Raw genomic sequence first — 13208 nt, 5'->3', positions numbered from 1 at the left:
TTGCCACCATAATAGAGCAGTCCTTGTGGTGTGACTCAACCGAATCATAGTGTCCAAGGACTTTAGATCTTTGTTCCATTTGATAAGACTCTCCCTTTGTAAGGGTCTCGTGTGGAACTGGGAAAACAAAACCACCTCGTAGGTTGATACCATCAGACCCAAGGCCTGCATGCAAGTCCGCAAAGATGACAGATTGCTGGCTAACAACAAATGAATCGCCCCCTGCAACTTTTGAAGCTGGTCCGGGGGAAGAAAAACCTTTGCCGAAGCGGAGTCCAGAGTCAGGCCCAGATAATCCATTTTTACGGATGGTACCAGGGCAGATTTTTTTAAATTGATGTTCCAACCGAACTCTTGCCGAGTCTGCACAGTAATTGTCAAGTTGCCCAACAGGGCTGAATGTGAGTCTGCTCTTAAGAGGAGATCATCCAGGTACCCCAGTACAGTAATCCCCCGTTGTCGCAGTAATGCCAACACAGGAGCCAACACTATGGTGAAGACAATGGGGGCAGAGGTGAGACCAAAGGGTAACGCCACAAATTGATAATGCTCTTCTCCTACAGCAAAGCAAAGAAAATGCTGGTTTCCAGCATACATAGGGATGTGTAGATATGCGTCCTCCATAGATACGCGTATCTATGGAGGCCAAAAAATTTCCTTGGTGTAAAGATGCCACTACCGTGTAAATAGTCTCCATTCGAAACGTCTGTACCCGCACAAAGCGGTTCAGAGCCTTGAGATCCAGGATTGGATGTACTTTGCCTTCTTTCCTGGGCACAGTGAACAGGTTTGAATAGAACCCCTGAAAGCATGAGAAGGAACCGGCACAATCACCCCTTGCGACAGCAGATCTTGTACCACCTCTCGTAGATCCCTTAAACGGTCTGGAGATAGGCATAGATTGAATGGGAAGAACCTGTCCGACGGTTGAGACCGGAATTCAATCTTGTAACCTGATTGGATCAGTTCATGGACCCATTTGTCCTGAATCAAGGAAGTCCATGGTTCCGGAAAGAAGCGAAGATGCCCCCCCACCCCAGAAACGGGTGAGAGCATCCCTTCTTGCAGACGAGGATGTGTCTGCAGATCCAGATAGGAGTGTTTTCAGCTTACCCGACCATGTCTTCTTGGAACCCCCAGAAGACCTGAATGGCTTAGCTCCTTTCTCCTGTGACCCGGAGGTATGAAAGGGCCAGGGAGGATCCAAACAACCTGTACCCCGTAAAGGGAAGGTCAGAAAGAGCCTTTTTTGAAGCCTGGTCTGCAGACCAGCTTTTTAGCCACACCATGCGTCTATTAGCAATCCCCACCGCAGACACTCTGGCTACCAGCGGAGCCACATCCAGCAATGCATCACATATATACAGAAGGGCTTGACCCATTTGGTCCGTTAGCTCTATCAGGCTCTGTGAGAGCTGCTCCGTTTCCAAGTCACCTTTCAGCAACATTGCTCATTCTGTAATGGTCTGTGATCACTGAGTGATCACAAAGACCGGTTTTAGTATCGAGCCCGCTAATACATGCAAAAGGCGGGACAGAGACTCAATCCGTCTATCCATGGGGTTTGTAAATACCGGGGACTCCTCCACCGGAGCCACAGTAGACTTGTTTAGTCTGGAAACTGGATGATCCACCTTTGGTGGCACAGTCCATCTAGCGGATACCGTGTCTGCAAAGGGGTAGCGCCTTTTAAAGCGCTTAGGCACCACCAACATTTGTTTGATGCTGTTCATTGACAATGTTGTCAAAAAGTTCAGAACAGGGAAAAACCTTGCCCGACTTCTGGGATTTACAGGTACCAAAAGACACCCAGGCCCGCCCCTGTCCATCGGGGCTCTGTCGTGACGAGGCCTAGTGCTGGACTATAACCTGCTCACACTCGCTGGCTTAGCTGGGAGACCTTAAGGATCTAGCATATCAAGTCCGAAACCCAACCGGCTGTTGCTTGTAGTTCCTCAGGAACAACTAACTAAAAAATAAAGTCTTACAAAAAGGTTAAAAAAAAACAAGCTAAGACCGAAGTCCCAGCAGGGAACTAGGTCCTACTCCTAAACTAGGTAGAAACAAACTGAAGGCTATAGCTGAGTGTGTGGGTGTATGCCTACAGGGACTGCCCCATAGGCGTAGTAAATTTTTTTCCTGACTAATGTCCTACTCCTGTAGGGAGCAGCATAACCCAATGATCAAGAAGAATATGGAGCTGCGTCTGTCAATGAACGATAGAGAAATCAGGAATGTCTGGGCACTCCACCATAGAGTTACATAGGCTGCCTTTCTTCCCAATGATGACTTCGTTGGACCACACCTGTACAATATTTATCAGCAAGGCCACTTGTAGTCCCCCCAAGGGGCATATGTAACAGGATGACAATGCAGGAACACAGTTTGTAGGCCATTATCACCTCATACCAGAAAGTGTCCGAACAAGGCATACTTGCCAACTGTCCTGGCAAATAGGAGCCTGTCCCGGGTAATTGACATTGTCTCGGCAAACGCCCGTTAATCAGGCTGCCCGTAAAAAAAAAATGGTTGTGGGCCGACATCGTATGCGCCATTCCGACGCCTGCCGGGCTCAGGAAAGCTCGTACAAGCTCGGCCGGGCGGGCGCATGTGCAGTTACGTAATGGCGCTGCCTGGCGCCATTTTTAAATCTAAGGCACTCGTTCTGGGCAGCGCCTTGCCGGTGCCGGCTGCCACAGCAGAGCAGAGAAGGACCTCTGGAGAGTGAAGACACATTCACAGACATGAAGGTAGGTAGGATGAAAGCAACAATCTTATGTGCAAAAATATCTGGTAACATGACATGTGAATAAAGTGTCAAATGTGCTCAGGTGTGACCGTACAAAAAATGAAATATGTAAATATAAATAAAGTGCAAGGTGTAAATAAGTACGATAAAATCTAATTATACCAATCATACTTATTTACACCTTGCATTTTATTTCCATAGTCCATTTTTTGTATGGTCAAACCTGAGCACATTTCACACTTTAGAATTGCAGGGAATTGTGATGAGAATTTTAAACTTTAGGCAGAAGTAGTGCAGCTGAATGGGAGAATTATTCCAACTCTGCTACTTTGGCCTTAAGTTTGAAATTCCCTTTTCAATTTCCTGTAATTCTCTCTTTATTGAGTAGACCCTATAATCTGATGATAAGTAGGCGTAGATGAATTATGTGGAGTGGGTGGATCTTCAGGGAAGTGGGTGTGGTAAGTAATTGATATCTGTGCTGCAAAGTGTCCTGGAAATTTTTTGCAAATGTTGGCAACTATGACAAGGACCTTCACAGAAAGATCACCAGAACACTACAGATTTAAAATAATTGATAACAAGTTATGAAATAACATGCTGGTACTGATTGGGTTTGCATAGCTCCCAAATGTCCCTGATTTCCAGGGACTGTCCCTGATTTGGAACAAAGTCTCTCTGTCCCTCTTTCCTCCTCATTTTAGTCTGATCTTTATAGTTGTATATAAAATGCACTACTTATCTTTCAGTGCTAAACCTTTTATCGAATTTCTAAAACTTTACATTTGTAAATTTTAAAAACCAATATAAATTAATACTAGTGGTTAAAAAAAAAAGCACTTGTGGGTTTAGCTAATATATTTATTTTTTTGTATAATTCTCCTTTAAGGGGGCGCGGCAGGGGGTGTGTTCTATGCCTACATACTTTTGCTAATAGGTGTAGGAATGATCGAACAGTTCGGGTCGACCATCGGTTCGACCCGAACATTGGCTGTTCGAAATTCGGCCGAATTCCGAACTTTTTGTGGTAAAAGTTCGGAATTCGACCACCAGAACCGCCCAAAATGCCATGGGACAGGAACTGGGCTTTAAAAGCCTGTGATTGGCCCAGAAACATCAGTAAAAGCCGATTGGAGTAACTAGGGGTCCAGAGGCCAATCAGGAGTGAATACGCCCCCCCATACGCCCCCCAGTATATAACATAGCCCCGCCAAATCTCTAGCACTGTAATAGAGAGGCTGTGGAATAGAGTGGAAGCATTTCTGTTACTCCTGCTGCTCCAGTGTCATTTTGCAATTATTAGTGTGAGGAAAGGGATATGCAGTGTAGTTAGGGTACTATATACCACTATAGTTAGATTCAATAATCTAGTTTTTGTAGGGAAAGTTTTAAGTGTCAGGGTGACTGTAGTGTAGTTTAGGGTGAACTGACTCTGACTGCTATGCCAGGGTGACCGAACTCTTCCATGTCAGGGTGACCGTAATGTAGATATATATATATGGAATCAAAAAACACAATTTTAAAGCCCTAAAACCCAATAAATGCCCCTAAAAAGTGCCTAGGGTTCTGGTTCATACCCCAGGGACTATTAATCACACAAAAAAAGTTCTTAAAAGTTGTCGTTTTTTATAGAGAGACAATTATTGAAAAGATTAGTGAAAAAAAAAATGAGATTGCTTTGGATTTAGTGTCTGGGGGGTCTAAAAAGTGTACCTGTGACGTTTCAGCTCTGCAGCATGTCCAGAACCAGAAAAAAAAAAAAGATAATTTTCTTAGAATTTCAGTAGCGCAGGGATGGTGTTACCCTCTTTTCACACCTGGGCGTTTTTGTTTCAGGCATTTATTGGGCGTTTTTTGGGCGTCTTTAGAGGCAGGCATGACATCTGAACTTCTGTATAGGGGTATATATACACACACACATATATATATATATATATATACACATACACACATATATTTATATACACACATATATATATATATATATATATATATATATATTATTGTGATTATTCCCACGTTGCTTATTTTTTTTTTACCAATTATTCACACACGGCTGTCAATCAAAGTCAGTGAGCCAATTAGGAGATAGAGGGGGCGGGGCCAAATGGCAGCTCTCTGTCGGAATGAACAGACGGAGCTGCAGTTCGGCTAGGGTGCCCCCATAGCAAGCTGCTTGCTGTGGGGGCACTCAATGGGAGGGTGGGGCCAGGAGCAGGAACGAGGGACCCAAGAAGAGAAGGATCCGGGCTGCTCTGTGCAAAAGCAACTGCACAGAGGAGGTAAGTATGACATGTTTGCTATTTACAATCACTTTAAACTAAGTTCCCTTAAGCCTAGTACACACCATGAGTTTTTTTTTTTTGTCCAAACCTGACAGTGTCAGTCAGAGCCGCTGTACTAACAATCCAATGTTAGTACAACGTTCTCCTGTACTAACAATCCGATGTTAGTACAGCGTTCTCCCCTGCTGTTCTTTTGTGTTCTGACAGGGGGGCTGCTCCCCTGCCAGAACAATCTGGTCAGCTGATTGGGAGCCCGTCGGTTTTCCAGCATGCTCGTCCGACAGAATGGGCGGCTTTTGTCGGGCCGGCTGCTGTACACACAGGCCAAATGTTTTTATTTAACCTGCCGATGTCGCCCAACTTTCAGCTCATGTGTACTAGGCTTTAGCCTTTTTCCCTTACCAACCTAAATAGATAACATCTATCAAGTATAAGTGAGTTTGGCAGCCCTGTATCTGATACTCTTAAAAAACTCTTTAATGCATGTCCAACAGGAATAGAAAAAGATCCATAAAGCAAGGTCCATAAAGACATGGATGAGCGAGTTTGGGGTGGAGGAAATTAACTGGCCTGCACAGAGTCCTGACCTCAACCTGTTAGAACATCTTTGGGATGAATTAGAGCGCAGACTGCGAGCCAGGCCTTCTCTCCAACATCAGTGCCTGACCTCACAAATGTGCTTCTAGAAGAATGATCAGATATCCCCATAGACACTCCTAAACCTTGTGGACAGCCTTTCCAGAAGAGTTGAAGCTGTTATAGCTGCAAAGGATGGGCCAACTCAATATTGATCCCTATGGACTAAAGCCCCGTACACACGATCAGATTATCGAACAATCTATCGTCCATTTTTTGTGGCATGCTAGTCCGATGTGTAAAGTGAAGGGGTTTTTTTCATACGAATTTTCCCGTACGTCAGAATTCTACTTCAGAAGTGATGTCATGTGTTGGATTGCTTTGTATGTGTTCTTTCATCTCTGAGCATGCCTAGTCTTGCTCTTAAGATTTTTTTCTGTCGAAATCTGTACTAATGAGACGAAAATCGGATGTTGTTTTGATGGACGACAAAAATTTTATAGCCTGCACATCAGGATTTTGTCAGCCGAAAAGTCGGGGTTGGCTGTCAAAAGCACCATAATAACAATCCGAAAATCGGCAGATCAGTCGTCGGACGAATTTTCCCTACAGATTTTCTTATCGTGTGTGCGGGCCTTAAGACTGGGATGCCATTAAAGTTCATGTGTGTGTAAAGACAGGCGTCCCAATACTTTTGATAATATCGTGTATGTGAACCTAGCCTGACATCCCATGTGAAAGGGGTCTTAGAATTTCTCTGCACATAGCAGGTGATAAAATAATGCATTCTTCTCTTCCAAGAATATTAAAGCTCACCTTACACGTTGCAATCTGACAATACAATCCTCGTACAATAAATTTTAGATTTACCAAAGCTACAGTATCTCACAAAAGTGAGTACACCCCTCACATTTTTGTAAATATTTTTTTCTATCTTTTCATGTGACAACACTGAAGAAATGACACTTTGCTACAATGTAAAGTAGTGAGTGTACAGCTTGTATAACAGTGTAAATTTGCTGTCCGCTCAAAATAACTCAACACACAGCCATTAATGTCTAAACTGCTGGCAACAAAAGTGAGTACACCCCTAAGTCAAAATGTCCAAACGGCCCAAAATGTTAATATTTTGTGTGGCCACCATTATTTTCCAGCACTGCCTTAACCCCCTTGGGCATGGAGTTCACCAGAGCTTCACAGGTTGCCACTGGAGTCCTCTTTCACTCCTCCATGATGACATCACAGAGCTGGTGGATGTTAGAGACCTTGCACTCCTCCACCTTCTGTTTGAGGATGCCCCACAGATGCTCAATAGTGTTTGGGTCTGGAGACATGCTTGGCCAGTCCATCACCTTTACCCTCAGCTTCTTTAGCAAGGCAGTGGTCATCTTGGAGGTGTGTTTGGGGTCATTATCATGTTGCAACATTGCCCTGCCGCCCAGTCTCTGAAGGGAGGGGATCATGCTCTGCTCCAGTATGTCACAGTACATGTTGGCATTCATGGTTCCCTCAATGAACTGTAGCTCCCCAGTGCCAGCAGCACTCATGCAGCCCCAGACCATGACACTCCCACCACCATGCTTGACTGTAGGCAAGACACACTTGTCTTTGTACTCCTCACTTTGCCACCACAAACGCCTGACACCATCTGAACCAAATAAGTTTATCTTGGTCTTATCAGACCACAGGACATGGTTCCAGTAATCCATGTCCTTTGTCTGCTTATCTTCAGCAAACTGTTTCTTGGCTTTCTTGTGCATCATCTTTAGAAGAGGCTTCCTTCTGGGATGACAGCCATGCAGACCAATTTGATGCAATGTGCGGCGTATGGTCTGAGCACTGACCGGCTGAACCCCCACCCCTTCAACCTCTGCAGCAATGCTGGCAGCACTCATACGTCTATTTCCCAAAGACAGCCTATGGATATGACGCTGAGCACGTGCACTCAACTTCTTTGGTCGACCATGGAGTGGCCTGTTCTGAGTGGAACCTGTTATGTTAAACCGCTGTATGGTCTTGGCCACCGTGCTGCAGCTCAGTTTCAGGGTCTTGGCAATCTTCTTATAGCCTAGGCCATCTTTATGTAGAGCAACAATTCTGTTTTTCAGATCCTCAGAGAGTTATTTGCCATGAGGTGCTATGTTGAACTTCCAGTGACCAGTATGAGAGAGTGAGAATGATAACACTAAATTTAACACACCTGCTCCCCATTCACACCTGAGACCTTGTAACACTAGAGAGTCACATGACACCGGGAGGGAAAATGGCTAATTGGGCCCAATTTGGACATTTTAACTTAGGGGTGTACTCACTTTTGTTGCCAGTGGTTTAGACATTAATGGTTGTGTGTTGAGTTATTTTGAGGGGACAGCAAATTTACACTGTTATACAAGCTGTACACTCACTACTTTACATTGTAGCAAAGTGTCATTTCTTCAGTGTTGTCACATGAAAAGATATAATAAAATATTTACAGAAATGTGAGGGGTGTACTCACTTTTCTGAGATACTGTATGTAATATGATAAGCTTACTAAACAATTCAGTCAAGCTGTGTGGATCAGGTAGGCCCTTGCCTTTCAAATTTGTTGGTAAATCTAAGGCCCCTTTCACTCGGGCTCTCTGATCAGGTCCGTCTGTCAGTTTTTTCAGACGGACCGGATCGGATGCTCTATGCATCCCTATGGAAAGGCGGATGTCAGCGGTGACATCTCCTCTGACAACCGCTGCTATTCACTCCGATGTGGTCCAGGAAATCCAGATCGATGGAAACCCTATTTTCAATCCGTCTGGAGGATCGGATCAGGCGGGCGGACAGGCGGTCCGTTTTCATCCGATCTCCCATAGAGGAGAGCTGGGATCTGACAGGTCTGTCTTAGCACAGAGAGCAGAGATGGAGCTGTCATCCGCCAGCTCAGTAGGGATCAGCGGATTGATCCCTCGCTGAGCAAAACCAACGGAGTCCGCCGGGCGGAAAGCCTGTGTGAAAGAACCCTGAAGGAGATTGTACAATCAGATTGTAATGTGTGCGGTGAGATTGTTCCCAAGGAGTCAAGAGAAGGGGGTTACACAATGATGTTTCAAGCCACCTAAAGTGGACAATCCCTTTAACCTCTCATATGAATACGGGAAGGCTCCAGGGACAAAGAAGACATTAGAAAAAATAAAAATAAATCTAGTTAGTGATGCAAAGAGCACAATCTGCTTTGGGAAAACAGCGAGGGGGAATCCTGGAAACGTCTGCCGGCGCTGAGACTTCCCTGCAATTTACCGTATAGGGTTGGCATAGCAACCAGTGTGCGCTGAGAGCGGAGATCAGTGGGGAATTCTGTCTATTGTGCGTGCGCCATTGTTCCATACAAGCTGGCTGCCAATATCTGTTCTCAGCTGAGTGCGGTGATTAGGAAATGACATCCCCCCCCCCAGGTCTATCTGCATGACAACTGAATGCATATGTGTGTATGGTGTGTATGTGTGAGTGTGCGTGCGTGGGGGGACTTGTTTGTGTCTGTAAATGTGTAGGCAATGGTTGTGTATGCGGGTGTGCATGCTTATGATTAGCTTTTCTGTGTGTTGCATGACTGTGTGGGGGTAGGGGAATAGACGTGCACGCTCATGTGTGCACATATGAGGATACATTCAGATGGGTGATTAGCACACCCAGCATTTGCATTTGCCATCACCAGGAATCTGCAAATTCCTGCGTCTGAAATGACAGGCGCAAGCAATGAGCCCAAAGCAATGAAAGGCTGATGGCGGCCACAGCTATTGGTGTTCACACGGCCAGCGATAACCTGTGGTGATTGCGGCTGCGCATATTTTGTGTGTGTCCAGCCACGATCACCACAGCTAATTTATGTGTCCGTAAGTATGTGTGCATTAGGTCTCTTTCACACTCGTGCGACTTGTCCTGCGACTTGCGACTGCAAAGTTGCATGACAAGTCGTACTCCATGATTTGCAATGAGTACCGTTCATATCTGTATGACTTCAAGTCGCAACGACTTCAAAGTAGCCCCTGCACTACTTTGGGCCGATTTTAATGCGTTTTGAGGTCCATAGAAATAGGCATTGCTTCCAGTCCAGTCAAATGGCGGTAAAATCGCCGACATTTAGGTCGCATAAGTGTTAAAGGGGCCTTAACCACACCTGGACCGGAAGATTTTCCACCTTAATGACCAGGTCATTTTTAGTGATTCAGAACTGTGTTAATTTAACAGACAATTGTGCGGTCGTGCGATGCTGTACATAAATAAAATCAATGTCCCTTTTTTTCCCCACAAACAGAGCTTTCTTTTGGTGGTATTTGATCATCAGTGTGATTTTATTTTTGCGCTATAAACAAAAAAAAGAGCAACAATTCTTGAAAAAACAAACAAAAAAATAGAACATTTTTTTTTAGCCCCCGTTCACACAGGGGCGACCTGTCAGGCGACCTGGTCGCCTGACAGGTCGCCTGCCATACAGAAGCTATGGACCCGTTCTAATAGGAGCGACACAAGTCGCTCCGACTTAGAAAAAGGGTCCGGAGCTTCTTTGGGGCGACCCGGAGCGACCTGCATAGACTTCAATGTTATGAAGTCCGTGCCGGCCGCTCCGAGGTCGTGGTGCAAGCAGCGCGCCGCGACCTGTGAGGTCGCCCGGCGAAGTAGCGTCGCCCCAGTGTGAACGGGGCCTGACTTTCTGCTATATAACATTCCCCAAAAAAATAAAAAAAATAATAAATAAAAATCCAATTTGTTTCATAATTTTAGGCCAATTTGTATTCTGCTTCATATTTTTGGTAAAAAAAAATAAATAAATCGTAATAAGCGTATTTTGATTGGTTTATGCAAAAGTTATTGCGTCTACAAATTAGGGGAAAGATTAATGTCCTTTTTATTTATTTATTTAGATTTTTTTTACTAGTAATGGAGGCAATCAGTGTTTTTTAGCGGGACTCTGACTGAGAGATCGGACCCCTAACTGACATTTTTGTCACTTTTGGGGGGACCAGTGACCTTGCTACAGTAATCAGTGCTAAAAATATGCACTCTTACTGTAATAATGACACTGGCAGGGAAGGGGTTAACCCAGGGGTGATCAAAGGGTTAAGTGTGAGCCTAGGGGGTCTTTTCTAACTGTTGGGGGGGGGATGGGCTTGTAATATCAACACAGAGACCTGTGATCCTAAATAGCAGGAACACAGGAGCTCTGTGTTGATAGCAGAGAGAACAACGGGTCTGCTGTGTTTACAACAGCAGAACGCAATTCTCTCTTCACGGGAAGCGATCGCGGGTGCCCAACGGCAATCACGCCCGCCGGCCCCGCGCCTCGGCTTACCCGCTGGCGAGTGGGCGCAGGCGCACGCCTTCGGCGGCGCGTGCCCGCAGGATCGCTCCCGCGAACAGCCATGGCAGCCTGGCAGACCTGCCTGGCTTGTCAGTGCCTCTGCTATGCTTACACAGCAATTTCCTTGCAGCCACATTTTTCAAAAAAGGTGAAGGGACCTTTTCCCTACAGAAAATGCAGGCACAGCAGCCAACGCAAATGACTGGTCTGCTATGCCCACGCAAACGCGGCATGCAGAAACCACAATGATGTGAACCTAGCCTAAGAGCTGGTTCACACCAGTGCCCTTGTGGTGCATTGCCCAATGCAATCAAAAGGCAACATCACTGGAATTACCATTGGTGACGATTGGTGTTGTTCACACTTATTCATCAGGTTGCCTTGCATTGGATTATTATAATGCATGCATCATTTTTGCCCAAATGCAAAAAGTGTAAAAAAACGACGGCGCCACTGAAAACCTAATGACAGTCAAGAGATGGTAAGGAAGTGGGTATAAGGAATGTACAATGAATTATATAATGGCTGCTCTCCTAAACAGGTCCTTAGTACCTAATACTGTACACACAAAGAAAACAAGCAAAAGAGGGGGCGCCTCCACCTAAATGCAGACTGTATTGGAAAATGGCATAACAAACAAAAGTATTGCACTCACTATCTGTGTACCAGTGAGTGCAATACTTTTATTTGTTATGCCATTTTTCAATACAGTCTGCACTTAGGTAGAGGCGCCCCCTCTCTTGTTTGCTATTATTTTTGCCAAGCACATAGCAGTAACAAAACTATATGTAGCACCCTCCTAGGTAGGTACTAGTGAGAGAGTATAGTTTTTGGCTCTGTCTGCCTATCAGAGGAGCAGCAGGGAAATTCTATATTGTTTTCTGCTTAACAGAGAGCAGAACCTGTGAGTTAGGTCTGCTCATAGTGCTCAGTGTGTGATTCATCTGGTCTAGGGGATGTTTCACACTGGTCCAATAGGGAGGCATATTAGACAGTTTAGGAAACCAGGCCAATGGGTACACAGGTTTTGATACAGCCCCAGTGATTGGCACAGACTGGTTGTCTCAGTGCATTCTGGGGTGTGGTATAAAAGCCAGGAGCACACAAAAAAAAAATAAATAAATAATAAAAAAAAAAAAAGCCAGGAGCAGATGTGCTCGAGGTCTTTGGCAGGTGAGCAGAGTCCCTGAGGGAGGGTGGCGGCTGCCTCCTCCTCTGTAGCAGTTGGTGCGTGGTCGCAGGCAGTCGGTCTGGTGGACCAGAAGAAAGGAGCTAAACCCAGAGGTCCAGGAGAACTGACTGGAGGAGTAGAGACACTGGAGACCCTGGAAAAACAGTATTGTGAGTACAGGGGATCATGTCTAGGGGCCTGACCTGAGAGGGGGCCACCCTGGAGTAGTATAGTCAGAGGACGGGTGTCAGCTGGTGGAGTGAAAGGGGGTGCTAGGCGAGTACCCTGAAGATAGTTACTCAATCAAGTCATCTACTCAGAAACATAATCCTAAAGTTCATTTAGTGGTAAGGTGAATAAGCAGCCTGGCTGCATCTACAGACAGAAGTCCTCATCTTTTGTGAATAGTTCAATTCCGGAGTATCCCACTCTTCCTTTCTCCCATTCCTTTTTAAAATAAAAACACAAAAACAACTACAACCCCTAGACTGTTTTTTGACTGAGCCAGGAAGAAAAGAGTTAAATTGTGCATGCCGCAGTTGCAAACGGTAACCCAGGGGGGTCCCGAGGTACACATTTCAGCAGTCCTCAAGGGGGCAGTGCTATTTATATAGTGCATGCCACCGCAACGCAATAAAGTTTAACAGCAAAAAAAAAAAAGTGTTGTACCAGAGGCGTTACTAGAACCTTCAGGGCCCCAGTGCAAGAAACCATGAAGGGTCCCCCTAAGACCCCTGGCCCGGTTCCCTTCCCTTCAAGCCTGGGGCTCTTCCCACTGATCCTGGGGCCCTTTACTCTCGTTGCGGGACCCTTTCACAAGTTCTGCAGTGGGCTCTCTTCCTGCCATCTTGGGGCCTCCCCACGGTGGTGGACTGCCAGGGCCCGGTTGCAAGTGTGACCTTTGCGATCCTGGAAGTTCACCCACTGGTGTCAGCAATTTTTATTTTTTGGTATTTTAATTGTATAATTTTTTTTCATTTTATTTTATTTTTTTACAGTGTCACTGACTATGACTCTGCCCATTCAGAAAAGGAAGGAGCTAGTAAATTACATTGTAACCGATCCCTTCCTGGTTCTCTATTGTGAGACATCCCCTGC

The sequence above is a fragment of the Pelophylax lessonae genome (assembly GCF_965119305.1).
Source record: "Pelophylax lessonae genome assembly, chromosome: 2".
NCBI lineage: Eukaryota > Metazoa > Chordata > Amphibia > Anura > Ranidae > Pelophylax > Pelophylax lessonae.
Note: the sequence above shows the minus strand (reverse complement) of the source record.